This window comes from Pteropus medius, unplaced genomic scaffold (assembly GCF_902729225.1).
Source record: "Pteropus medius unplaced genomic scaffold, Ma_sr-lr_union100, whole genome shotgun sequence".
In the NCBI taxonomy this organism is placed as follows: Eukaryota; Metazoa; Chordata; class Mammalia; order Chiroptera; family Pteropodidae; genus Pteropus; species Pteropus medius.
Genome location: NW_024342471.1, coordinates 857,059 through 883,916, shown reverse-complemented (window position 1 = coordinate 883,916; position 26,858 = coordinate 857,059). Strand labels below are relative to the sequence as shown.

Genomic DNA, 26,858 nt, shown 5'->3' with positions numbered 1-26,858 from the left:
AATGATTGATGAAAAGTTTATTGAAGGCACATACTTTTAGGAAATATGTCATAAATAATGATATTTCCAGCGGCGTGCTGGAGACAGCTTGTACTGGCTTGTGGAGAGCCAATTGTTTGAATCTTTTCCCAACTCCACATTCAGTGTCATTGTGTTAGTAGGTTGAAATTGGCAATTGTGAGAATATAAATACCATGAAAATAAGCAGAGTACAAATCAGGTTTTTAAATTTTTTTTCCCAGAGAGCCAATATGTAAAAAAGAATTAACATAACACCTGTGACTACTATCCTTATAAAGACCTGCTTGCTAGGTTGGCCCTTGGCTAGCGTCTGGGAAGTTGGGTTATGGAAGGGTTCTTACCATTCCCTAACAGATAAGAGCCTTTAATATGCCTAAACTGTTTATGCAAATGATATGGATTCTGCAGAACACCTGCTTTCTCTCTGAGAGTCTGGAATCTTGATATCTTAATATGTGTTAGGCAGAGGGTTACCTCATAACCAATTTCCAAAAAAAACTTTAGGAACAGAGTTTCTAATGAGCTTCGTGATTAGACGACATTTCACATATACTGTCAGAATTCAATTTTGAAGGAATTAAGTATGTCTTCTGTGACTCTACTGAGACAGGACTCTTGGAAGCTGCCTCCAGGTTTCCCTGTGTGCCTTTTCCCTTTGCTTATTTTGCTTTGTCTACTTCTGCCGTGATAAATCATAGCTCTGAGTTCAACTATTTGCTGAGTCTTGTGAGTTTTCCTAGCATATCACCAAATTTGGAGGTGGTTTGAGGAACCCTTAACACAAACAGTTTCTCAGTACGCCACTGGTCATATTATGAAATTCTATTCAGCCATTAATTAATATGAAATATCACTATAAATAGTGTCCTGGAAAGAGTCTTGTGACATGTTGTTAAGGAGGAAACAAAGATGTAATTCATTGAGTATAATATGTGTATATGTGTGTGTGCTTTTGAAGGTATAAGAAATTATATGGAATATTACATATCAAACCATTAATATGGTTACTTTTGGATGATGATATTGAGTAGACAGTGCTTTGTATAATAATAACCAATAAAATTAAATAGTGGAATTTATAAATGACTTTTACATTTTATTTTCCAATATTGAAATAAAAATACAGTTTAGATAGTTATACTTCTGAGTGCTACTACTAGTAACATATTTTTTAGAGTTCTGTATCATGGGAAACTCCAGATTTTAATGAGCTATAATCAAATTTGATATGTTAAGGAGCCTCTGAAGCTAACGTAAATTGACTAATAACTGCTAATGAACATTTTGGGTACATGGCCCTCCCTTGCTTCTGTAATTTGTCACGGTTTCCTATTCCAAAGGTCAAGGGCATCTTCATGCTCTGTGTTTAATCTTCATGCACAGGTACTCAATTTTGTCTTCCCAAATGTTGTTGGTCCAAATTTGTTAAGTCTCTTCCATTTGACTTCTGGTTGTTCATTAGTTTTTCTCTGGTATGGATTTGTAAATAGAGATGAATTGGTATCACTGGTAGGTATCAGGAGGATGGATATTTGAATAATTGATATAGGCATACTGGAAATAAAAGTAGAAATATGATATATGCAAAATTGAAGCTTTTAGATTAAACCTAGAGGGTTTTTCCCCCCTAGATTTTCCCCAATTTGCTAATAAATAATACAAAAGGTATTATTTTCTCCATTTATCTCAAATATCTACCAGTAAAATCACCCCCACATTCCTCCTCATGGCCCCACCTGCAATCCCTCAAGGAGCTATTGCATTCTAAGTAAGTATTAGGTCATTATAGTTGTATTCATACATATTTTCACACTAGACTGTAATTGTTCTATAAAACTACATAATTACAGACCTTTCATCTAATTAACTTGGTACATAACTACTTCAAAGCAGACAGGCTGCAAATCAGTTAGGTCAATATTCACATTATATTTTTCAGTTTTTGGTCATGGGAGGAAGTAAAAATATGGAAAGTTCTAAGTATGTACTAAGAAAGAGTCGGGCAAGAACTAAAAATTTCACACCATTATCCAAGATTTGTAAATATCTGGATATTGGATGCTCCATTTTATAGCATTATATGTAAACAAAAAATAAAATGCTGTTCTGAATATGTCATTTTTATATGATATTTGAGTTAATTATAAGTATAGTCACATTGAGGACTGACAAGTCATTGTAAGTCTATTTTATTACAATAAAGAATATGCATTTCCATTGTATCCACACCTAGATCTGCAATATTCACACCTCTTACCCAAGACAGCCCCCAACTTCTGGCACCTAAGTTTCTAAAACCTTGATGAGTCTTCAGAGGATTCTTTGGATGCTGTGGAATAAGAATGAGGGATATGAATAAGGGCAGTGACTTCAGTGCAAACTCAGATAAACCTAAAGAAACATCTTTACCCTTCATCAGCGGACACCTTTCTCATTTACAAATTCTTCCCATTGCCGTAATTGTGACTGCTTAGGAAATGCCAGAGGTTTGCTGTTGGCTTTTTCTTTTTCTGTTTCTGGGTTGATCACTTTTTTTTTTTTTAAAGCCAGTAACATAGTCATTTATTATCATTATCAAGTATTACATACTGTATATAATTATGTGTGCTGTACTTATTTTTAGCATTTTATTTTATTGTTAGTTTCAAGTATACAGTACATTAGGTAAACATTTATATAGTTGGTAAAATGATCCCCTCCAATTACTCTATCACCTCTCTGGCTCTACACATAGCCATTACCTTTCTTCAGTTTTATTCATATTTGCTTTAGAAGTCTTATCAGTTTTTTTTTTTTAAAGCACCACCCTCTCCAGGTAAATATGCCTCTCCCCATAAGAGACAGAGCTAGGCTGATCATCCCCTCACTTACCAAGCCATGTCCCGACAAGGACTATGCCACTGGATATCCAGCTCTATTGTTGCTGTTCCCCTTCCCATTCCCATCATTGCCACTTTCCTTCTTTCATTGCAAAATGGGTGTGTTGTCTCCTCTTCCACCCAATTCCTGCCATCATTCTTGGGGACTTCCCCATGTGTGGCTCATCTGACCACCTGACCCCAATCCATGACCTCATTTTTAGGAACTCACCCCTTGAGGCCTAAGTCACTCTCTCTCATGGCTGAACCTGTCATCAGCAAGGCCTGCTCTATTTCTGAACTATTGAATTAAAACATCCCACTCTGAATGACCACACTATACCATTTCATCTTCAACGCCTTGCTTCATTGATATCCATAACACTCACCTGACAAAACTATAGGCTAGAACAATCCAGACATTTGTTTTCTTTTTGTCCACAGTCAGGCAGCTGGTTGTTTCCGGGAAAAACACAGTACATATGCTCAAACACACAGAGACATTTACACATGTAACCTTAAATGAATCGTCTTAAAACTCATTTGGGTCTGCAGCTCTTGCTTGCCTTCTCTATTAGAAGAATCTCAAATTTTCTTAAATGCTTCTCCCCTCTGCATTTGGTACCCATCCCTTCACAGATATTCTTCTTCTTCAAAGATAAAATGAGTCCCACCAGACATAACAACCTTCACTTCTAGTCATCCTATATCCATACTTAAATCTATAACTGATGTTGACCATTTTTCTCTGCCTTGTTCTCCTTGCCTTCTCTGTCTTCTGACTTCCATCTAACAGTATTTCACCAAGTACAAATTACTCTTAGTCATTAAAAAAGAAAAAACAACCTACTTCAAGCTCCAACTACCCTGCTCTATTTCTGTCTTCACTCAAGTCAAGTTTCTTCTTCCTTTTTTATTGAGGCGAAGCTCACTTAGCACTAAATTAACTATTTTAAAGTGAATAATTTAGTGGCTATTGGTACATTAACAATGTTGAACAACCACAACCTCTATCTAGTTTCTAAATATTGTCATCGTCCAAAAATAATACCATGTATTCAATAAGCTATTACTTCTTAGTCTCCCATTTCCTAACACTCTAACAACCATCAGTCTGTTTTCTGTCTGCATGAATTTATCTATTCTGGACATTTCAGATAAATCAAATCACACAATATGAGACCTTTTGTTTTTGGTTTCTTTTACTTAGCACATTTTTGAGTTTCATCCATGTCATAACAACTTTCTGTACTATATCATACTTTTTCATGACTGAATAGCATTCCGTTGTATGTATATGCTACAATTTGTTTATCCATTCATCCATTGATGACCATTTGGGCTGTATCCATATTTTGGGAATTGTTAATACTGCAACTATGAACATGCACATACGTATATTTGTCTGAGCACCAATTTTCAATTCTTTTGAGGTATATACCTTTCACTGAAATTGCTGGATTATGTGGTAATTCTATGTTTAACTTTTTGAAGAAGCACCAAACTGTCTTCCAGAGCTGCTGAACCATTTTACACCTCCATCAGCAATGTATAAGGTTTCTAATTTCTCCACATTCTCACTGATACTCTTTATTTTCAGTTTTTTGTTATAGCCATATTAAATGATGTGAAGAAGTTCCTTATTACAATGTGGTAGCTCAGAGATCAAGTTCTCTTCTTTCCCCAGAGTTTGCTGCTGTTGATATTTGATGTTTACAGATGTCCATTTGTTTAGTGACTTTTCCAAATAATTTTGCAAAGACCATATCCCTTGCTGCATGTGGTCACTAAAGTCTTTGTTCTGTTATCTCAGTGATGGCTTGACAGAGATTTCCTTAAATGATTTTCTTAAAGCCTGCCTATAACTCTACCTCAGAGTCATACCCCCTACACTGAGTCCACAGAATTACCAGAGGTAAAAGCCTAAGGTCTTCTCAGTCTTTTCTGAGCATGTATTAGGTACTGGGCATTTGGATTTCCCTCTGTCTTCCCAGTATATGTGATGGCCCTTCTGAGCCCTTGAATAAGAGCTCATTAACCTTCCTACTTCCCTCCTACTACTCAGGCCTTTGGGTTCTATCTACTACTTGTCCCATTTGCTTTTCTTTGCACAGGTGTATATGTTGTTAAATCTTTCCATAGATGCCTCCACATTTAACTTTGGAAGCCTGGAAAACTACTCCAGCCCAAGGAGGTAGGGGATAGAGTAGGGGGAATGATAGAGAGGTAGAGAAATCAGGGTTGGGGGATTGAAACAAAAGTTAGCCTCTGCCCCATTTTCTCAAGTGCCACCAGACAGATCAAAACGCACCACCACAGTTTTAAAAGACTAGGTCTGTATTAGCCCTCTGGCATCAACAAGCTGACAAGGAGCACATGCCCTTGTCCCCACAGGCGCTGCTGCTACTGTAGGGGAATGGGAGGTGGATTCAGATGGGTAGAAATGCCACAGTGCTCTTGCACTGAATTTCAGCTGCCCTATGCATTATATTCCAGAGTTCCAGAAAGGTCGATTCCATTCATCTTTGTCAGTTTATTGGTTGTTTCAGTGGGGGAACCAATTCTTTAAGACCCTATTCTACCAATTTCTGTAATGTCACATGTCAAGCCAAACTTCTTTTATTTGTTGTCTAATACAATGCTATTCAAAGTGTGATCTCTGGACCAGTGCCAGTCAGCAAAAAAAATTTATCTGTCAGAGTTAAGATGAGTTAAGTTCATATATTGAGAGTATGCATTTAGAAACATTTAGAGTAATATGATATCATAATGTTCAAGCAGCAGTCAGTAGACTTGTCTCCTTAAAAACAACACAAATCACCTGTTAGAATAGCTATAATCAACAGGAAAATAAATAACAAATGTTGGAGAGGATGCGGAGAAAAAGGAACACTCATACACTGCTGGTGGGACTGCAAATTGGTACAGCCACTATGGAAAATAGTATGGAGGTTCCTCAAAAAACTAAAAATTGATCTATCATATGATCCAGCAATCCCTCTACTGGGTATTTACCCTAAAGACTTGAAAACCCATATCCGAAAAGATATTTGCACACCAATGTTCATAGCAGCATTATTCACAGTGGCCAGGACATAGCAGCAACCAAAGTGTCCTACGATAGATGATTGGCTAAAGAAGCTGTGGTACATATATACAATGGCATGTTACTCAGCCATAAGAAGAGATGAAATACCGCCATTTGCAACAACATGGATGGACCTTTAGATAGTCATGCTAAGCAAAATAAGCCAGATGGGAAAAGTTGAAAGTCACATGATAACACTTATATGTGAGATATAAACCTAAAAGCAACAAATGAGCAGGACAAATAGAGACTCATGGACATGGACTATGAAAGCTGATGATTTTACCAGGATATAGACTAATTGATTTACTAATTGGGGGGGGGGAATACAGGGTAAAGGGGGTCATCTCAGTTTAGAGGGGAGAGTGAAATGGATAAAGGGGATCAAATATATGGTAGCTGAAGGAAACTGGACTTTGGATAGTAAACACACAATAGAATCTATAGATGTCAAATGATAATGTACACCTAAAAATTATATAATTGCATTAACCAATGTTACCCCAATAAACTTAATTAAAAATTTTTAAAAAACAACACAAATCAGCACTGCGCAGCAAAAATACAATTCAACCCACATATATAATTTTACTCTTTCTAGTAGTCTCTTTAAAAAAAGGCAGGTAAAATTAATTTTAGTAACATTTTATTTAACTCAGTATATCCAAAATACTATCATTTCTACATGAAATCAAGTGAAATTATTAGTTAAGCATTTTTGAAATATTTGAAATACAGTGATTGTGTGTGTGTGTGTACAAGTGTGTGTGTGTGTGTGTGTGTGAGATGTCAGACCATCTAAATTTGTACAACTACATGTAGCTAGTGGCTACTGCATTTAATAGTGAGATATAGATAATCTGGAGTGTCGTCCTTCTTGTGAATTGAGTTTCATGTAATATAAACTGCTTATTTGTATGAGGTCCCAAATAGTTAGAGACACATTGGCTTAAAGCAGCAGTCCTCAACCATTTTGGCACCAGGGACCAGGGCTCCTTGCTCCTATGAAAACTAATGCCTGATGGTCTGAGATGGAGCTAAGGCTGCGATGCTAGCTCCAGGGAGTGGCTGCAAATACAGATGAAGCTTAGCTGGCTAGCCAGCCACTCACCTCCTGCTGTGCAGCTCTGTTTCTAAGAGGCTGACCTGTCTGCAGCCAGGGGGTAGATGACCCTTGGCTTAAAGGACTGTCTCCAGTTTCTGACCTTCTATTTACTTCTTAACTCATTGCATTCTGGCTTCTAATCCCACAACTCCACTGATATAGCTCTTTCCAATATCTTCACATTTAACAAATGCTATTTATAATTCTTTATGCATCAGTAATATAGACAATCTCTTCCTTTTCTTGGCTGCTCAGCTACATTTGACTGTGTTATAAAATTTCCCCTTGATATTCTTTGGTCACCTGAATTTTATTATTAACTAATTTTTCATTAATTAAACAAATGTTTATTATTGACCCGGAAATGTGCAAGGTGCTAAGGATACAGTGGTAAGTAAAAATAGACCAATAGAGCCTTTATTCTTATGGTGGAGGCTGCCATCAATCATAAAATAACAACAAAAAATATATGAAATTGAAACTGTGGCAAGTGCTGCAAAAATTAGATAAATGGTGCAAATGGCAGAATATAGTATTGGTAGCTAATATTTATATGGTACATACAATGTGCCAGACATTTTTCTAAACTTTCTACACCTATTAATTCACTTCGTCTATGGCCATGCTACCATGAACAAGTCGGAGCCTGTCTGATCTCAGAAGCTAAGCAGAGTCGGGCCTGGTTTGTACTTGGGTGGGAGACCACCTAGGAAGACCAGGTGCTGTAGGCATAAAAAATAAAAAAATAAGGGATTGTAAACTGACAAGGTCCTTGCAATCTGTGAGGTTAACCAAAGGTTGCCTCACCTAAAAAAAAAAAAAAAAAAAAAAAAAAAAAAAACCCAATCTTCAAACAAGCTATGAGTAGATGCTATACTACTATTATAACCTTCAGGCCTAGCTATATTAGTACATACAATTTACAGATGAGAAAACTTAGACAGAACTAGGATACTTAATATATCTAAGGTCACATAGTGTTAAGTGTGAGGCAGGAGTTGGAACCCAGGCAGTTTTGTACAATAAACCACGCACGCGACCATATCACTAAAAGAGTTAGCTGGAATGGAGAGAGGTTTTTATCTTCCAAGAATGATGATTAAATCATGAAGAGACCTGTAGGCATGATGAAAATGTGTTCTTCATCTTATAAGAAAAGGAGGTAAATCATTAAAATGCTTTAAAATCAAGTATAATTTATAGGGTAATAGTGGTTAGACTACCACTGGGATAATATATTATAAAAGAACTAGCTTAATTGGAGGAAGACCAATGCAGTGGTGCCAGAAAGAGAGGTAGCTTGAAAAAAAGATGACTCTTAAACAGATGGATAGAAGTGGACATACATTAGAAATGTGTATACTGTAAGGAATCCTCAGTACTTAGTGATAATTGAGTATATACAATTCATAAAAAAAAATGTCAAGAGTTACTTGTAAAGACGGGTTTGTATTACTAGTTGGAATTTGAGATGGAGAACACTTGATAACCAGGTTTAATGGGAATGGGAGTTTGGTTTTAAACAGGATGCATTTGAGGGGCCTCTGGAACATCCCAGAGCCCAGAGGAGAGATGTAATAGAAATAAAATCTATGATCATCTCTTATAGGCAGATGGAGCCATGAGCCCAGGTGCAATCACTTGAGAAAGAAAATACAGAAAGAGAAGATAAGAGGGTCTAAGATTAAAACTCAAAGAGTTCCAGCATCTAACAGCGGGATAAAGGAATTTGATCAAATGAAGGAGAGAGGGAACAAGAAGTTAGAAGAGCAAGATCATAATGGATCATGCTGTGCCGTTAGAGCCGATGAAAGAATGTTTCTAGAAGGCAGTGGTTACCACTGACTAATGCTGCTGAGAGACCAGAGGAGATAAAGACTGAAAACTGTCCACTAGACATAAAGACACCAAATTCATTGGAAATTTCATTCAGATCTTCCATGAAACTTCCGTGAAACAGAGATCTTATATTGAGCACCTCTTTCAGTAGCAATTGCCACAATTATAACTTAAATTTGTTTCTGTGATTTTTTTCATTAGTGTATCTCTAACACTAGACTTTAACTTCCAGAAGTGCAGGGACTGCTTTTGCTTTAGCAGCCCATGTGTTCATTTGCCACAAGTCAGCACTTACCCTACTGTGTGAGTCGCTGTGAGAGTAGTGTATGCGTGTCAAATAAATGATTGACTTGGAAAAGAAAGATTAAACCACTAAAATAGTAGCTCAAACTCCTATTCCATTTTGCTTTCTCTTTTAAGGCTGAAGCTATTTGATCGCTTCTAAAAGTTACCAAAATGCCTTCATTATTCCACTTGATAGTATAGATCATTGCTATGTGGGTAGGTTATTCTTGATATTTAGGGAAAACTTTCTAATTTCATAAGTTAAAAATATGTAATATTTATTTGTTTACATTACAATGCTGTTTCACATATGATATAGTTTTCCTTATTTTTCAGAACTTCCTTTCTGAACGTTAGTATTCCTCAAATGTTACTAAACTTTGATTTGACTCTCATGGACTTTACAATAATTTGTTTTCCCAACGAAGTTGTAATCTAAGTAGTTTTCCCAAAGAATTGAATTTATAAGAATTCTAGTAGGCCCATCATACTTATCGATTGCCTACCCCCATTTATTCTCTCTTTTATTATCATCATCAATCCTCATCATTATCTCTACCAATTACTGCCATTCACCAAGATGCTAGATCAAAAGCAATCAAATTGTGAATTTCGAAAGTTTTCCCTGGCCTATATTGACATTTATATTTATTTCTTTTTGGCTTCCAATGCCTTGATTTCTTTTTCTTTGAGAATATATTGGGAATAGCATATTGTGTAAGTTCTGTTCTACTTGACTAATAAAAAAAGAGCAATATATTCAGTAGTCTCACTCTGTAAATTACACACAGAAAGACAATTACACACTAAAAACCAGGCTCTCTAAGCCTTGCACTATTGGAGTTTTTTTTCCACAAAAATAAGTGGCTTTGTTTATAGCTCTCAATGATGTGCTTTGCGTTACATACAATCAATGCATCCTTTACCAGGCTGATAACTTGAACAGTGTACAATCTTCAGGTTCTCACCCACTTATTTTCTGCCCATTTTGTTTACCCACTTTTGTGCCATCATAGTAGTCTCTCCTCGCTCTGCTCTTTTTCTCATCACTCTACTAATTAATGTGAGCATTAGGGAGGTTTGATTTCAGATTCGTTCACTGCTGGCACCCTGAAAAAGTCTCATTTTCATGGCAAGCAGTTTGAATTGCTCCAAGACAGGGTTTATTTTTAAAGTTCCACATTGCACATTATTGGCTCTCCAATATCTTCTGGCAATGAGAAACCAACAAGACAGAACACATAAAAAAGAAGAAAAACACCCAAACATTTTCTTTCCCCTTTTCCATATTCTCCCCAAGCCAAGTTTGGAATAGCTTAAGGGAGGGGTTTTTCTTTCCCTTTTTTCTTTGCCTAGCACTGGCCACTATTAGGCACCTTTTTGGATTCAGACATTTTCCTGTTGGCCTCTCCTGAGGGAATCTACCGTTGAGTTCTAGCACATAATACTTATCCAAGAAACCACTGTTTAAGGGGGAAACAAGCTTTCGGTTGTAGAACAACAGACTCTGTGCTTTAAGGAATGTCTCTGTTAGGGTTCTTCCTGTGGAGTGGAACTAACCCTATTCCTTTGGGTTTAAGGATCTGCTGAGTCTTTAATCTATTTTATCTCCAGGGACATCTCCTCAAAAAAAGAAAAAAAAAAGGCCGGTGAGGATGTAATAGTATTTTACTGTGTAAGCTGAATCACCACGAGTAGAAAGTAAGTTGGTATTTTAAGATGGTTATGAGCAACAAACCAAAAGTTTCTGCTAAAGGTCTTGAGTCTTTCATTGGAGAGTACTATTTCCTTGGAGAAGGAGTCTAAATATCTAATTCACCAGAGTTCCCACTAAATCTCCTTTGTTTCCCCTTTTCTTTCATCATGGTACATATCTGCAGTTAAGTACATGAACATTTTCAAAGAATATTTACCTACACCAGCCATCCCGGGTTGTTACCACGAAGGGAGTTGTGTTTTGTGTACAGAATTTTTCCCAATGAATAGAGCATAGGTCATTTCATTCCATAGTTTTACTCCAGTCTCAGAACATTTGTGGGCTATAGAATGAAAGTATATAGAGTATTGTTTACCCACTTTCCTTCCCAGTAAACAAGGAGGAGAAATAAAGTAAGTTCTGTTTTTTAAGAAAAACTAGCTCGTCAGGGACAGGTATCAAGGGTAGTGGTGTTTATGTAGAACTTAGCTGAGACTTTGCGTTAGAAAATGAGTTGGCAGAAGCCAAGAAGATTTCCTACTACTGGGAGGACATCTTATTTGTGTTTCCAATGAATTCTAGGAGTCTAGAAACATATGAATACCCCTCTCCCCAATCTTTTAACACATCAAAAATGCAAGCAAACCTCTATCCTCACCTACACAAATACAGCAAATAAATAGATATATACATTACCTGAGCATTACTGAATAATCCTCTCGATTAATAAATGATGAAAAGTCCTCTTCTGACTTATTTGAGGTTAGGTTGTAGAGATGTTGGGGTCAATTTTAGTGAGCCCCTTTAGAGCCAGTCTGATGTAAGAAGATCACGAGCCAACATTCACAAGCTACACAAAGAAAAGGTTTATTAGGCAGCCAGAAATCCAGACAGCTAGCAGGTTTGGCATTATTCTGCTCACCACAGTAGAAATTACCCCAGACTTTGTTAATGCCTGCTTGGTTGCAAATGCTTCACTGCTGCTCATACAGTGCTCCTTGGGCAATGATCCTCATTTGGAAGAGCTGTTGGCAACACACATTTTTTTAAAAGCATAAACTGCCAAGCAACAAACACGCTCATCACCAAGTAACGATGATGACAGCAGCAGCAAAACAAAGGGATTAGAATCATCTCATAGGCACATTCTTTTCAGGCAGCAGGGTTCTCTCCATAGACATTATAGTTCGGTCTTTATGCCTTTGCCATACTCTTTTAATTATTTTATTTCAGAAGGCACCAATAACATTTGCTCTGTCTTCAATTATACTTCTAGCTTTTATTTATTGCAGAATTGTATTTTCTTGACCAAGGATTAGCAGAGGAATGGAGGTTTATGAGTGCACCAGCCCCATCTTCATGACCTTGAAGACACTGGATACACTTCTAAGAACTTAGCACTTGTGCTAAGAATAATGACCCATATCTATATCAGGATCAAGCTCAGTTTCTACTTCTTAATCTCACATGGAACCAGTCTCTATATTGCCAGATTTACTTTAAGAGAGCACAATTCAGGGTTCAGTTAATCAAGTGAACATCTCTTATTTTTGCCTGTCAGAGAACTTTTCCCACTTCTTGGCAACAGCACTCTGGTTTTCCTTTGTGAGCACCAGCTCTCCTCTACTCTCATTACATGTGATTTGGGTGAGGCTAGCACCATGATTTCTGCATCCCCTCAACAAGGGATGGGGACAGGACCTACAACAGACTCCACTGGTGGTCTGCCCATATCCTTTCAGGTCCCCTCTCCATTTTCATGCCTATGATTCTGGCTCCTAACAACTAGCTAAAGCATGGTTGTTAGAGGATTGCCTTTATGTTGTTAAAATCACCTTTGCCCTTGCACTAGGCAAGTGGAAAGTTCCTGGGTGGTTAAATCCCCCGAAAGGCACCCTTACCTAATAATTAGTGGACATGGGGGCATAAATACCCCAAATATACTCTCAAGTGCTTCACTCCTTGACAGGGGTAATTCATACATATTTGTTTTGCAAGGGAATATTGCAATATTAAGCTCTGATTTCTGACTGGTATGTGATGTAACATCCTTGTATTGGCTGACTTCCCTGTCACACACCTATGTTCCTTGCAACTTCCAATAAACTGTTTTCGCTGAAATTTTTGGCTCACCATCTGCTTCTGGGAGAACTTAAAGTAAGACAAAACCAAAGCCTGGCACATCAAAGCATTCCATCTCCTGGCTGTAGTGACTGATTATAGATGCAAACCTGACTCAAGCCAGACCAGTGACAGACCCAGGCCTTTTCCTGGAATCTTTGAATGAGAAGTAATTTCTGTTGGGATTCCTTAGTGTATGAAATGTAAGCTGGTACTGTCCAATTCCTCATCTTTTCTGCGACATGAGGAGCCCTTTTGAGAATAAAGCCAGCACTCCAGAAAACAGTGCCAAGAAGTGGAGAGGAAATTTTTCTTGATGGATTCAGCCATACCTGAAACTCTGATCTACACATGGCCTTTCAATTACATGAGCCAATTTCCCATCTCACCATTTTGAAAGCCAAGTTCAGTTTCTGTTTCCCAAAACTAAAAGAGTTCTGATTAATTCATATATGAGCTAGATTTTATCTCGGCTTGCTTTGTATGTAGTGCTGGCCAGCAAGATGAGGTTCAGGTACCACAGTTTCTCAATTTATGATACATATGATGGTCAGCTATTAGCTCTGAATGGAAGGCATGAACTCTGGAATCTGAATACTGAGAAGCTTGTCTTTTCTTTGCTTTTACCACAAAAGTTGAGATAAGCCATTACTTCCATTTTGGTTGTGACAGAGGGAGAAAATGTCTGAAATATGTCACCACCTTTCTTCTTACAATGAAAATTTTTGTAGGATATTGGCAAATGATCTTTGAGGACAAAACATTATGTAATGAAGTAATTTGTCCACATGATATAAATTACTTTCTTAAATTTTGCTGTGTAAGTTGCAGACTGCATTTTTGCTTTAATTAAGCTATGGCAAGAATGGTTTTGTGGCATTTTCCTTCCAAGATGTAAACCTACACATATCAGCTTTATGCATGAGAATCAGAAATGAAAACTGACCACAACTAATGGGAACCTGCTTAGGCCCATTTTATAGGCTCTGCTAAGAGAAGTGCAAAGAGAAAACAGGCTAAGTGAAGAAGAAAAAAATCAATTGTGCCTTTTCAATAAGTTTTAATAATGTATAATCTCCCAGAAAGTAACATATGATCAGAATTATAAATTTTGGTTTGTTGTTTTTTTCTACCATTAAAGGTTCGTTAAGACCTCAAAGGGATTTGTTGGTCCTTTATATTTGTAATTCAACTCCAATGTCTTCAATTAGAGCATGCTGTCAGAGTAAATAGTACTCTGCATATATATGGTTGAGAAAGATTGATGCTAAATCTTGAGTTGTACCCACATGAGTGGAGATTCAAGTGTAGGTAGTTTCTAAGGGAATCCTTGCTGGCAAGGTGGAGTCTTCTGGATGATCTTTTAAGTGTGTACAGTCTTGCTAGTCTGTGCATATTCTGTGCATGAAGCAACATACACACAAGTGAGCACCCAGGAGATACTTGTCATGGTTGTTAGCCTTTTTCAGTCTTCTACTTCCACGAGTTAAGTCTCTTATTCTGGGTTCTACCTCCTGTGCAGGTTTGGTTTTGTAGGGCATTATGAAACAGGTCTTCTGTGAAGGCGTATGGTAGCTGCTAGGTATTCCATGGCTCTCAGGAAGAACACAAAATAAACAGAGAGAGACCTTTTATTAACAACTGTAGTGACTCAACAGCAAAAAAAGGGCTGGGAAATGTATTCCTTCTGATCTGATCTCTGGAGGCTGTTCTTATCTTTGGGGGTATTTTCCGAATTCGCTCAGGGGACTGGTGGCTGATTGTAGTGGTGTGTCCTTATTTTTTAAACTTTTCCTGTTTACTCGATTGGTTTTCATATCATGGACTTCTCTCCATTACATGTTTGTAGGCTCTGTTATGGGTTTTTTTTTTTATCTCCCTTCATCCTGTTATTGAATCTCCCCAAAGATAACCTCTGTAAAAATGTAAGATGCCCAAAAGCCAAAGAAAGCAGATAGAGAGTTGTTCATAATCTGGTTGTAATCCATAGAGTGACTCTGTGGGTTATCCACTGATGTGTAACAAACTGCTCCAAAAGTTAGTGCATTCAGACAAAGGTTTATTATTTGTCAAGATTTTGTGGGCTATGGAGTGGTTCTTCTGTTGGTTTCACCAGAGTTCACTCAAGTGACTGCATTTATCTGGTGGATTGGTTGGAGTTGGAGGGTCTACAATAGCGTCATCCTTCTCAGTAAAAAAAGGGAAATGTTAATTGTAAAAGCAGGCAAAACCCCTGGTAACTGTTTTCACTGAAGTGTTAACAGGTGTAAACCTAGAGAAGATACCCTAAGTACATCTGTCTCACTCTGATTTAAGAAACAGAGAAATTTCCAGGCTGCAGCTGCAGGTTAATTGCAAAATAATTATATTGTCAAAGGTATCACAAGGTAGAGTTTATTCTAAGCTTTCGGCAAAGGTGAACAAAGTTATCTGGAACAAGGAGGCTTGCTTTTTTCTGACAGGTCAGAAAGAAGAGTGCACTGATAAATGAAATGGTTGACAATTGGCTCTCTGCAAATTATATCTCAATAAAACTCTAAAAAAACAAACCCCATACATGATTTGTAACATTTGCCAATATTCATCATAAACATTTCTACTACAGCTAATATCAAGCTGTTGTTCAGGTTGGGAAAGCATGTGCACAATGGATTTGTGGCCTTTGCAAACTGTGAATTACACTAAACTTGCTTTTTGATCTCCTGTCTGCATTCCTCTGGATTCATGACTCACTATCACCACCTTCATTGGGACTTTGGCTCTGTCACTTTTTTGGAGGCAAAGACAGACTTGATGCTCTTGACTTTGCAGTTCTAACTTCAGGGATTCAAACGGCTACCCATTGACGTCAGCCAACACCATTTCTTCACGCAACAAATATATATGCCTCTGTTTCTCCAGCGTATGCTTTTATGGCTACCTGGTGGTTCTTGGGTGCCACTGAGTGCATGGCATTTTGATTTCTTGCTTGACATATTGGCTAAAGAAAGAACTATATGCATATAAAGTCAATTAATTCTGAAGCAGGCTCACTCTCCTGAGATTCTAGGACAACTGTGAGAATTTAAGACACTCCACAATAGTGGAGTATGCCTACTTATCCACCTACTGCCTCTGACAGAGAGATAGGTCAGTTATAGAGATTTCACTTTTAACTCTAGACTATCAGACTATACTTGAAAAATTATCATTTTGAAATAAATTTCAAAAAGGTTTAGTTATCTCTTTGCCATGAGCCGACCAGCATCTTAACCAGTTGGTCTGTTTGAGTCCAGGGGGCTGGTCATAACCAGTCCAGTTACACTTTTTAGTTTGAGGCCTTTCTCAAAGCAGAGAATTAGCTTGCCCTTCTCTGAGGAAGGATCCCTCTATCTTCACTCTAGACAAGGAAGAAATCCAGTCCAAGCTTCCTCCTTTCTCTTACTTTGAGGTCTCTTTTGACCATCCATGGTTGATAATAAATTCTAATAAAAAGGTACACTTATAGCTGATGAGTGATCCTAGTTGTTTACCTATATCTTCATGCTCCATAATTAGTGTTCACATGCCCAGTACTCTGCCACTTGGGGTCCAAAGAGAGTGCCATGTGGAAAGTCATGATGTTTAAGATGCCTGGTTTGAGGTCCATAATCTAGAGAGCTTCATTTGCGGTAGAAATGTTTACTTTGGCCAATTGTGCTGAACTTCAATAATTAGTCGCCTAGGAGCCCATCTAGCCTACCCCTCAAGTAGTTTCCATGTTATTCAAGCACAAGGCCTGTTATGGGGCTTATAGAGCAAGAAGAAAAATAATTGCATCTAATTATACTAAGATTGTGACTGTGATCATACGTTGGGACTGGAATTCATTAAAAGCACAAACTTTGTCTTAGAGCCAATGGCCTGAGCTACAGGAAATTCATCCATAAAGCTTGCAGTGTGATATTTTTCAGTAGACACTTATCTCTCTCATTGCAACTAAAGCTCTGTGGGTATCCTGATTGCTGTAAAAGTCTAAAAGGGTATCAGGTGTTCACAAGAAATGAATCTATGACCTCAAAAGGGAGATGAATGGAAAATTCATTGCCAAGTCAAGTTCATCTCATCTTTGTTTTAGCAATGCTATTTTGCCTATACAGCATCCCCACAGTGGAAATTTATTTATTATTTAATATGTTTATATTATACATATTAAATATATATATTATTTAATAAGTAATCTCCTGGGTTAGAGATTGGAAGTGACAATGGTGTCAAACCCAGATGTTCACGGAATGAAAGCTAAGATTTGAATTTAAATGAGACTGGAAAAAGTCAGCGGGGTTGGAGGCAGAAACCTTTAGTTTAGTCATTCATAGAGATCCATGGAGGAGGCTAATTGTGTTGAAAACTTGCTAGGAGTTAAGAAATGTCTTGCTGCACCCATTTAATAGGGTCTTTCCCCAAGGGAGGTGTGTAGGACCTGATACTTGAAAGGAACATGATATATCTTAGATGAATTCTTCGTTTTGAGTAAAGGCATGAGGTGATTCATGAGGCAGAGGGGAGTACTAGATAAGCAACTTTGAACTCTGCAATGGAGAGAAGGAATTACAAATTAGTATGGAAACAGCAACAATAATTACAGTTTATCTATCCCTTAAGTCATTCTTCAGTCTATATAAGTATTGCAAGGTGTGAAAGGCCAACTGTGGACTGTATATAAATAAGAAGAAATATGTTAGTGATGAATAATGATCACCTTTATGTTACTCTTGTCAAATATAATCATTTATTTAAACTATTTTTCTGGGTTCTTTTTAATTTAGTCCTGTTGCTTTCCAACTGAGTTCCATGAAGTATTATATTTTCTTTAGAGTACACAGGGTAACTATGGAGAACAAGAAGGGTGTCAAATGCACAAAGCATTGGGGTCCTAACAGTGTTTCCAAAATATTTACTCTTCTATTATCATATTTATATATAAAGGTTGCATTCTTGGTGAAAATGTTCTGTTATTAAAAGTAACCAGTTAGAAGACAGCTACCTAAGTAATTACCACCTGAAAGACTTGCATGCTTTAATTTCCCAAGAGATATGAATATTACAACCTGATATCACTTAAAAGAAAATTGAGTACCAGCTCCAATTAATACTTTTAAGGAATGGCAGTTGACCCAAGGAGCAAAGTCTTGTGGATTAAAAAGGACTTATTTTTCACACAATACAGCTACGAATAAACCCAGGTGGATAAATTTGCCGTAACTTTTATTTCAATAGAATCAGTTTATTATATGATGAGGAAGAGTAATGAAAGTGGTGAAGATAAGCTATAAATAGAAAGCTATCATTGGAGACCAAGTCCTGAAGACCATGACCTTTCCCTGTTAGGATTTATCTGACACTGCTCCTCTTAATACAATTGGTCAGAGCGAAATTACTTCTTTATGTTGTGGGATAAGCACCAAGTTAAAATAGTCGCTGTCTAGGTAAGAACTGGAATGTTATCTTTGTCTCTATCATCTCAATAGATGCCACAGAACAGCTAGGCTCAAACATGCTCACTGATGAACTCACTTGCTCTGAGCTCCAGTGCTGGGGCAGCAGCTTAGATGGTGCCAGGAGCATATGGGGGAGGAATCGAGTTGTCTAGCTTCAGAATGAAGGCTGAAGGGGCAGCTTTCTTCCAGACAGAAATGCTGACAGAAACCGTTGTTCCTTTGTTGAGCCCTCACACCTCCCAACATGCAGACTTAGGAAGGCAGCATATCTGAGTCTCCACTAACCTGGCTAATACCAGTCTCCCTGCCCCGGTGATTCCCTGAGATCCTGCCACACCCAGGTTTCAAATTAACCCAAGCTGCTTCCAGTGGCTTTTCTATACGGCCTGTCTTGGCCCCTGCTGTGGACTTTCCTAAAGTCTCTCAAAGGTTCACAAACCTCAAATGAGAAGCATCTGACCTCAATATGCCCTGTACCATTTGCTAAACACCCCCAAAATTGGCACTAGTGGCAGCTGACCTCAGTTCACAGCTTAGCATCTCCCCAGCATCTTCAAGCCCAGCACAAGAGGCAATCATCTTCAGATCACTTTGTAGCTCATACCAAGTGGCCCTGGACAGGACACAGGCAGCAGCTTAACTTGGCCTGCATCAGAGCCCCTACCAACAGATCCCAGAACCAACACTCCCGGTGGCCAGTTTCAGACCACACTAGAGTACCACTCATCCTCCTCCACAAATTACACACTCAAGAGGTAGATTTGGTAGCCACCAAAGCCCTGCTAAGGTGAATCCTGCTCCATAGGGTCAGCCCCTGCACAATAGCTTCTCTACTGTAGTCATGGCCAGTCCTCACAACCAATCAGAGGATCACTCCCTCCCATTGACTTGCCAATAGCAATCAAGGCTCAACTACAACAGAAGGTCACACACAACCCACACAAGGAACACATCTGGGTTACCCAGCTCAGATGACTAGAAAGACTGCACTTCTGAGCCCCACAGAATATCTACTACATAAGGCCACTCTACCAAGACCAGGAGACATAGCAACTCTACCTAACATAGAAACAAACACAAAAAGGCAGTTAAAATAAAGAGACAAAGAAACATGTTCCTAATGAAAGGTCAAAATAAAGCTTCAGAAAAAGAATAAACAAAATGGAGACAAACAACCTACCCGATGCAGAGTTCAAGGCACTGGCTATAGTGTCAAGACAAGGATGCCCAACAATCTCAATGAGAACTTCAAAAAAGAGATAGAAAACATAAAAATGGAGATACAAAACAAAAACAGAACCAGTCAAAAGTGAAAAATACAATAATCGAGATGAAGAATGCATTAGATGGAATCGATAGTAGACTAGAGGAAGCAGAGGACTGAATCAGAGATTTGGAAGGTAAAGTAGCAGAAAATAATCAGAACAGCAATAAGAAAAAAGAATCCAAAAAAATGAGGATAGTTTAAGGAGCCTCCAGGACAACATCAAGTGTGCCAATTTTCACATCATAGGAATACCAGAAGGAGAAGAGAAAGATCAAGAAATCAAAAACCTATTTGAAGAAATAATAACAGAAAATTTCCCTAACCTGGCAAAGGAAATAGACATACAAGCCCAGAAAGTGCAGAGAGTCCCAAACAAGATGAACCCAAAGAGGCCCACACCAAGATACAACATAATTAAAAGGCCAAAGGTTAAGCACAAAGAGAGAATCTTAAAAGCAGCAAGAGAAAAACAGTTTGTTACCTACAAGAGAGCTTCCATAAGATTGTTAGAGAGACTTCTTTAAGAAGAAAAAGAAAAAAAAAGATCAAAAACGTTAATAAAATGGCAATAGCTACATATATATCAATGATTATTTTTAATGTAAATGGATTAAATGATTTTTTATTACAAAACGTAGGATGGCTGAATGGGTAAGAAAACAAGACTCTTTCACATGCTGCCTACAAGAAACTTACTTCATCTCAAAAGACACACAGACAAATTACTTCTTTAAATTACTTCATTAAAATGGAAATTAAAAAAAAAAAAAAGCTGGAGTAGCAATACTTATACCAGACAAAATAGACTTTAAAACAAAGGCTATAACAAGAGACAAAGAAGGATCCAGTAATTCCATGTCTGGGTATTTATCTGAAGAAACCCAAAACACTAATTAAAAAAGACATATGCATTTATATGTTCATTACAGTGTTATTTACAATAACATAGATATGGAAGCAACCTAAGTGTTTATTAATAGCTGAATGGATAAAGAAGTGGTACATATATACAATGGAACATTATTCAGCCATAAAAAGAATGAAATCTTGCCATCTGCAACAACATGGATGGACCTAGAGGGTAATGTGTAAGTGAAATAAGTCAGACAGAGAAAGACAAATACCATATGATTTCTAAAGAACAAAATAAATGAACAAACTAAACAGAAATTACCTCACAGATAAAGAGAACATTTCAATTTTAGCCAAATGGGAAGGGAGCTGGGGGAATAGGTAAATGAAGAGAAGGAATTAAGAGGTAAAAATTGGTAGTTAGAAAATGGTCATGGAAAAGTAAAGTATAGCATAGAGAATATAGTCAATAATATTATAATAACTATGTGTGGTGACAGATGGGTATTAGATTTATCAGGGTGATCACTTCATAAGTTATATAAATGTCTAATCACTACATTGTACACCTGAAATTAATATTGTATATCAACTGTAATTGAAAAATTAAAAAAATATTAAAAAAAGAAAAAATAAAATAAAAGTTGTTATTAAACTTAATAATAATAATAATAAATAACACTGCAAAATCAGATTTAAAAAATACTTGTTAGTTACTTCCTAAGAAATCCGATTTTTCTCCTAAAATAATACAAACAAATATTTTATTAAATTTCTATAGAAAAGATAATATAAAAATAATAGATATGCTATTAGGGTACCTGCCTCTTCTACCACTTTCTGTCCACATCTTATTGTTATCAGTTTACATGGAAAAAATATATACTTTTTCAGGTGTTAATCCCTTTTTATTTCCTGCTCAGACTCCTTCCCCCACAAGAACAACAGCAAAAATACCTAGGCTTATCACATGCTGGTGCTCACTTTAAAAATTAGTAAAAGGATTCAGAGGCCAATGAGGCTGATGCTTAAAACTAGAAGTCTTCCCTCCCCCAAATGTAAGGCTCTTTAGAAAATCACAGTACTCTCGTGGAGTGGGGGGACCTTGAATTTTTATAGGACATAATCTAGAGACTCAAATTATCACTATCTAAATGTCGAGGTGTCTGAAGACTCTAAAAAGGATCTGGGTTATAACAAAAATAATTTGTCCCTAAAACTTAGAATTTTAAATAATTGTATGCTATGTGTTCTAAATGTACTTACCTGCAGTTGTTTTCACTAAGATATTGTTCCAACGGTTTCAAATGATGCTACCAAACAAACATACCACTCTGTATTCCAAGCTGATGGTTACTAGTCATCATACTGTATTATTGTGTTCCACATTCAATGCATCTAAAAGATTAACTTTGAACTCCTTTTCCTACTGTCATTCATGGTTTTATTTTTGGTTAGGTAGAGTGTGATGGGGTATTAACATATAATTTAGATTTGCTGACTTCCAGTTTTCAAACTTTATATAGTATAACTTGATAAAAAATTAAAGGAAAACAAAATAAAACAAATTTTTCTTCCTCTTCCTTAGTCTATTCAGAATTTAGATTAATTCATACTCAAGTTGAATATGAAGTTGCCTTAATATTTATTCTCACCAACATTTAAACACATATTCATACCAATTTATAGTCATTTCCGAATATGGAGCAGAATTCTGATTGTTCATTTGTTTTACACTGATCCAACTTTTCAAGCAAGGGGAGCTTCCTGTATGTATGTATGTAGGTATACATATAATAAATATGTATGTATTTATTTATTTATATTTTTATTTTTTAGGTGAGGCAATCCTTGGTTGACCTCACAGATTGCAAGGACCTTGTCAGCTTACAATCCCTTATTTTTTAATTTTTTACACCTACAGCACCTGATCTTCCTAGGTGGTCTCCCATCCAAGTACTAACCAGGCCCAACCCTGCTTAGCTTCTGAGATCAGAAGGGATAGGGCTTGCTCAAAGTAGCATGGCCGTAGACTGGGAGCTTCTTATATTTAAAATGACATTATGCTGTCATGTTTTTAATTGCTTTGGTTAATTTCTAACAATGGAATTGTTCTGGAGTGACAAGATTTTAAATTGCCTGACTAAATATGGCATCCAAAGAGGTTAGACTATGTCCCTCAAATATGAGATGACTGGTGGAGTCCTACATCCCAACTCTCAGTAAGACAGAAATGAGAAATTATCAAACCTAAGTAGCCGGAAATGAACTTACCCTTCACAACCAGCCTGTCTTCCTCCTTCAAATATGCCCTCCTTTCCTACTGTTCATTCTACAGAGAGATATGCTCTTTAGCCTGAATTTAAATTTTCTTGTAGGGTAGAGATCCAGATGGATCATAAATTAGGACCAATTAAATGAACAGGATCAAGCCCCCACAGTGTTAATTCCTTTAATTTGTAACTCTGAGAGAAGGCCAACTGTGAAAATGTTAGGAGTGCCATCAATTCCTGTGGCTCCTCTTTACTGGGAGATGGTGAGGTGAGGTCCTGTTTGAAGCAGTGCCCATAGCAGGGGATGGAAATGACTCAGTGGTCTGGGCCGCACAATAGTAAAACTCTTCTCACAAGAGGAACCATGCTTGAACTTGGCAGCCCATGCAAAGTCTCAGCATGATGCAGGCTTAGAAAGTCAACCTAGCTTTTACTAGCTGACTAATACTACCCCATGGCTCCCCCAAGCTAAAACTGAGGAACAGGTTTCGAGATAGAGAAACTCTCCCTGAAACACATGTGGAAACTGGGACCACAGGATGAATGAGGCCTGATTGTGACATAGAGTTGAGAAGGCAGGCATTTCACTATTTGTGCCAAACTCACTGTATAACCTTGGGCAGAACACATCTATGCTTTATTTCTTTATCTCCTAAGATAATTATAAAATTTAAATAAAATTTATTCAAGGCAAATTCTTATTTTCTTTCTTAACATGGTCACTTTTTTAGTATTAGGAAAGTTTTTAGTTTTCTCTATTAGCATACAATCATTTACTAGAAATAAAATTCCCCCCAAAGCAGTAAATACTCTTGACAAAACAAAGCAGTGTCCAGATTCTACTCATGATAGGTCAGAAGTTCCATCTTTATTAATAAAATAGAGCACAGGAGTATAGAACCTTACATTATTCACAAGATCTTCACTCATCCAGCAAATATCTCTGAGGATTTACTCTGTGCTGAACATATAGTAAGGGCTGAGAGTGTGTAGCAGACACATCATGGTCTTTGCTTTAAGAGGTTTGCAGTTCTTGTGAGAGAGGCAGGCAAAGTCATTGTAAGTTTTAAAACTGGAGCAGGAAGAAGGAAAAAAGTAAGATGCTCAGGTGGAAGGCTAAGCATAGCAAGGTCAGATGACAAATCCAAAAACAGGCAGCAGAAGGTGAATGGGGAAGACAGAGTAGAAATGATCAGGAGCACAGATAATAAAACGAGTAGTACAAAATCCCAGGATAATGGAGAACATGGCACATTGAAAGAAACTCAAATGGTCAAGTTCACCTGAAAAAGATGCAGGTGGAATACAAAATAAGACTGGTGGTGTAGTGTGGGCTCCCTCTCCATTTATTTATTTGTTTGTTTGTTTGTTATGGTGACATTGGTTAACTAAATACAATAGTCAAGTTTTTATAATTTTTCTGTTTCCTCTAGACCAATTAGTGGCCATTCTTTCTTGCTGTCCCAGTTGTTCCCATTATCTTCATGTTGACTGGAGGTAGAAAAGCAATTAGGACTCATTTGGTTTGCAACAACATTGTTGTCTGTGCGGATTAACCCCACTGCACACTCACTCTAACATGCAACGAAATGAATATAACCTTGAAATGAATTAAAATCACTAACATTAAACCACAAAACCCAATAGCTCTCATAAAATCATTTAGTATCCTTTTTCTTTTTTTTTTTTAATGAAATCATAGGCATCGGGGTAGAGGTTTTTGAGAATAAACCTTTTGATTGCTCTGAGGATTTTTTTGGTCCAAATTTAGAATTTTCTCTAGAGAATTGATTTCCCATTTCGAAATAAGGCAGGAATTATTATGTCTAGCTTTTAAGATTTCAAGGGGGAACTGTCGTTGCAAAATAAGACCTTCAAAGTTACCTATTAACTAATTAAATTATCAACTCATATATATATATATTAGCATACAATCTAATATATATATACACACACACACACACACACACACACACATATATATATATGTGAGAATACTCATAAAATTGAGAGTTTATAAAATTTTAGAAGGATCACTGAGCTCAAGTATTGGAACTATAGAGTTCTAAAGAAGAGAAAGCAGGGGTTCACATGAATTAAATGTTTCTATGATCTATTACTGTTTAAACATGGATCCATTACAGGAATTAGAGAGTGGCTGAAGCCAAGAGAAATGGAACTGCTCCAGCCACTCTTCTCCATTAGACAGGTATTGGTCCTCTTGTTGACATATCTTAGAGATAAGAGAAGTGCTTGTAAATGTCATTATGTACTTAATAATACCCGAGTATTCTTCTATTACAACATTTCTGAACACCACAGAACAATTAGTAGAGAAAGATGGAATTGCATGGTTTAAAGTTCTTTGTGTAGTTACTAATAGAGTTCATATATAATATGTATCCCCAAGTGATATAGCAAAGGATCACCTACTCTTAATCTTCCCTCACTAGGACACTAGCAAATCTCTTAGGATTTTGTTGTTATTATTGCTGCTGGGTTTTATTCATTCATTCATTCATTCATTCATTCATTCATTTATTTATTTATTTATTTATTTATGACGTGGTGATGGGAAGAGGATCTTAAGGAAATATCTGGCCATGATCTAACTTCCTCTGTCTCCCACATCTAGTGTTATTTCCATGTTTCAAAATTGATTTATTTATTTTATAAATATCTTTTATTCAGAGAACCTATATCTTGAACTCATCAACCTATTGGAATGTTGAGGTTATTTACCACTTGATGCCTTATTTTTCTATGCTCTCACTACAATTAGAGGGGTTTTCTAAATATTTAGGTTTTACATAAGGCATGTTTAATGTTAAATGTATAAACAGTAACTGTTCCAACGTTTGCTGAGAAAAGATTCATTGAAAATATATGGGGCTATTGCATTGGCAGAGGAAGACAGAATCCACTTATATGATATTTTAGAGAGTAATATAAAAGCAGAGTCGATTGTTTTTCTTTGAGTCAAGATGTGGTCATTATACTTCTGATAGTCTCTCTAATACTTTATTGCATTTATATTTTTACAAATCTATTTTCCACACCACAGGGTATTCTCATATGTTCCATTAACCTTTTATAGGTACCACCTAGCACAGAGCCTGATATAGGATGTGTCAAATAAATAAGTGGGTGTCAATAAGAGAAGTAATAGTCAATAGATTGAGCAAACAAAATCTGAGCTTTGAAAAAATTTGAAGAATTTAGTGTGATGAAGATGAGTTGAAAGTACATGCTAAATGGAGCATATGTAAAGACATGAAAGTGAGTATGTTGAGATATATCCAAATCATCATATTAGATTGACTATCAGCTCTTCAATACATTTTTAAATTTTACCATAAATTTATTCTAGAATATGTTCAAAAGATTCCTTTTCTACCCTGAGGATATAGTGAGGTTTTCTCTATCAGTCTACCATCAAGGTTATAATTAAGTCATTGAGTCTACGGCCTATATTTATGATTACAATATACGATCAAGGGTTATAAACACCAGGAAAATTGTATTATCACACTAATTATCACATTAAGAGAATGACAGCAGACAAACGTTTCATCTCTTACTAGAAAGAAGAAATCTGACAGAACCTGGGACTACACTTTGATGTTGGATTTGTATATGAAAGTATCAACGATTGAACTATTTTCAAACAGAACATCCAATGTTGGTTTCATTCAGGCATTCAGTTTTCTGCTCCACCACCATATTTTTCTTTGAAGTGGTATAGCCTAGAGTTTGTTATTGGGATATATTTATTGCAGGTAGAGCAATGAAATTCAAGAAGGTGAAAGAAAAATCAGAAGGCCTCAAAGTCAACAGCAGGTGTTATAAGTTGATCTCAGAAACATGTAAGGTGCTAACAGCCCCAGGCAGTTGGTGTGAATGGCCTAGATAGGTCACTGGTTCTTTAAGTGTGATCTTCAGACCAGTAGTATCAGCAACACCTGGAAAATGCAAATTCTCAGGCTGCACTCCA

The 26,858-nt window shown here is 36.9% G+C and overlaps 2 pseudogenes; one reads left to right on the top strand and one right to left on the bottom strand.

The window, feature by feature from the left end:
- Positions 1-7,684: 7,684 nt before the first annotated feature.
- On the top strand, positions 7,685-7,803 carry LOC120604215 (uncharacterized; annotated as a pseudogene).
- A 14,703-nt stretch (positions 7,804-22,506) lies between these two features.
- Positions 22,507-22,625, bottom strand: LOC120604152 (uncharacterized; annotated as a pseudogene).
- Between the last annotated feature and the right edge of the window lie 4,233 nt (positions 22,626-26,858).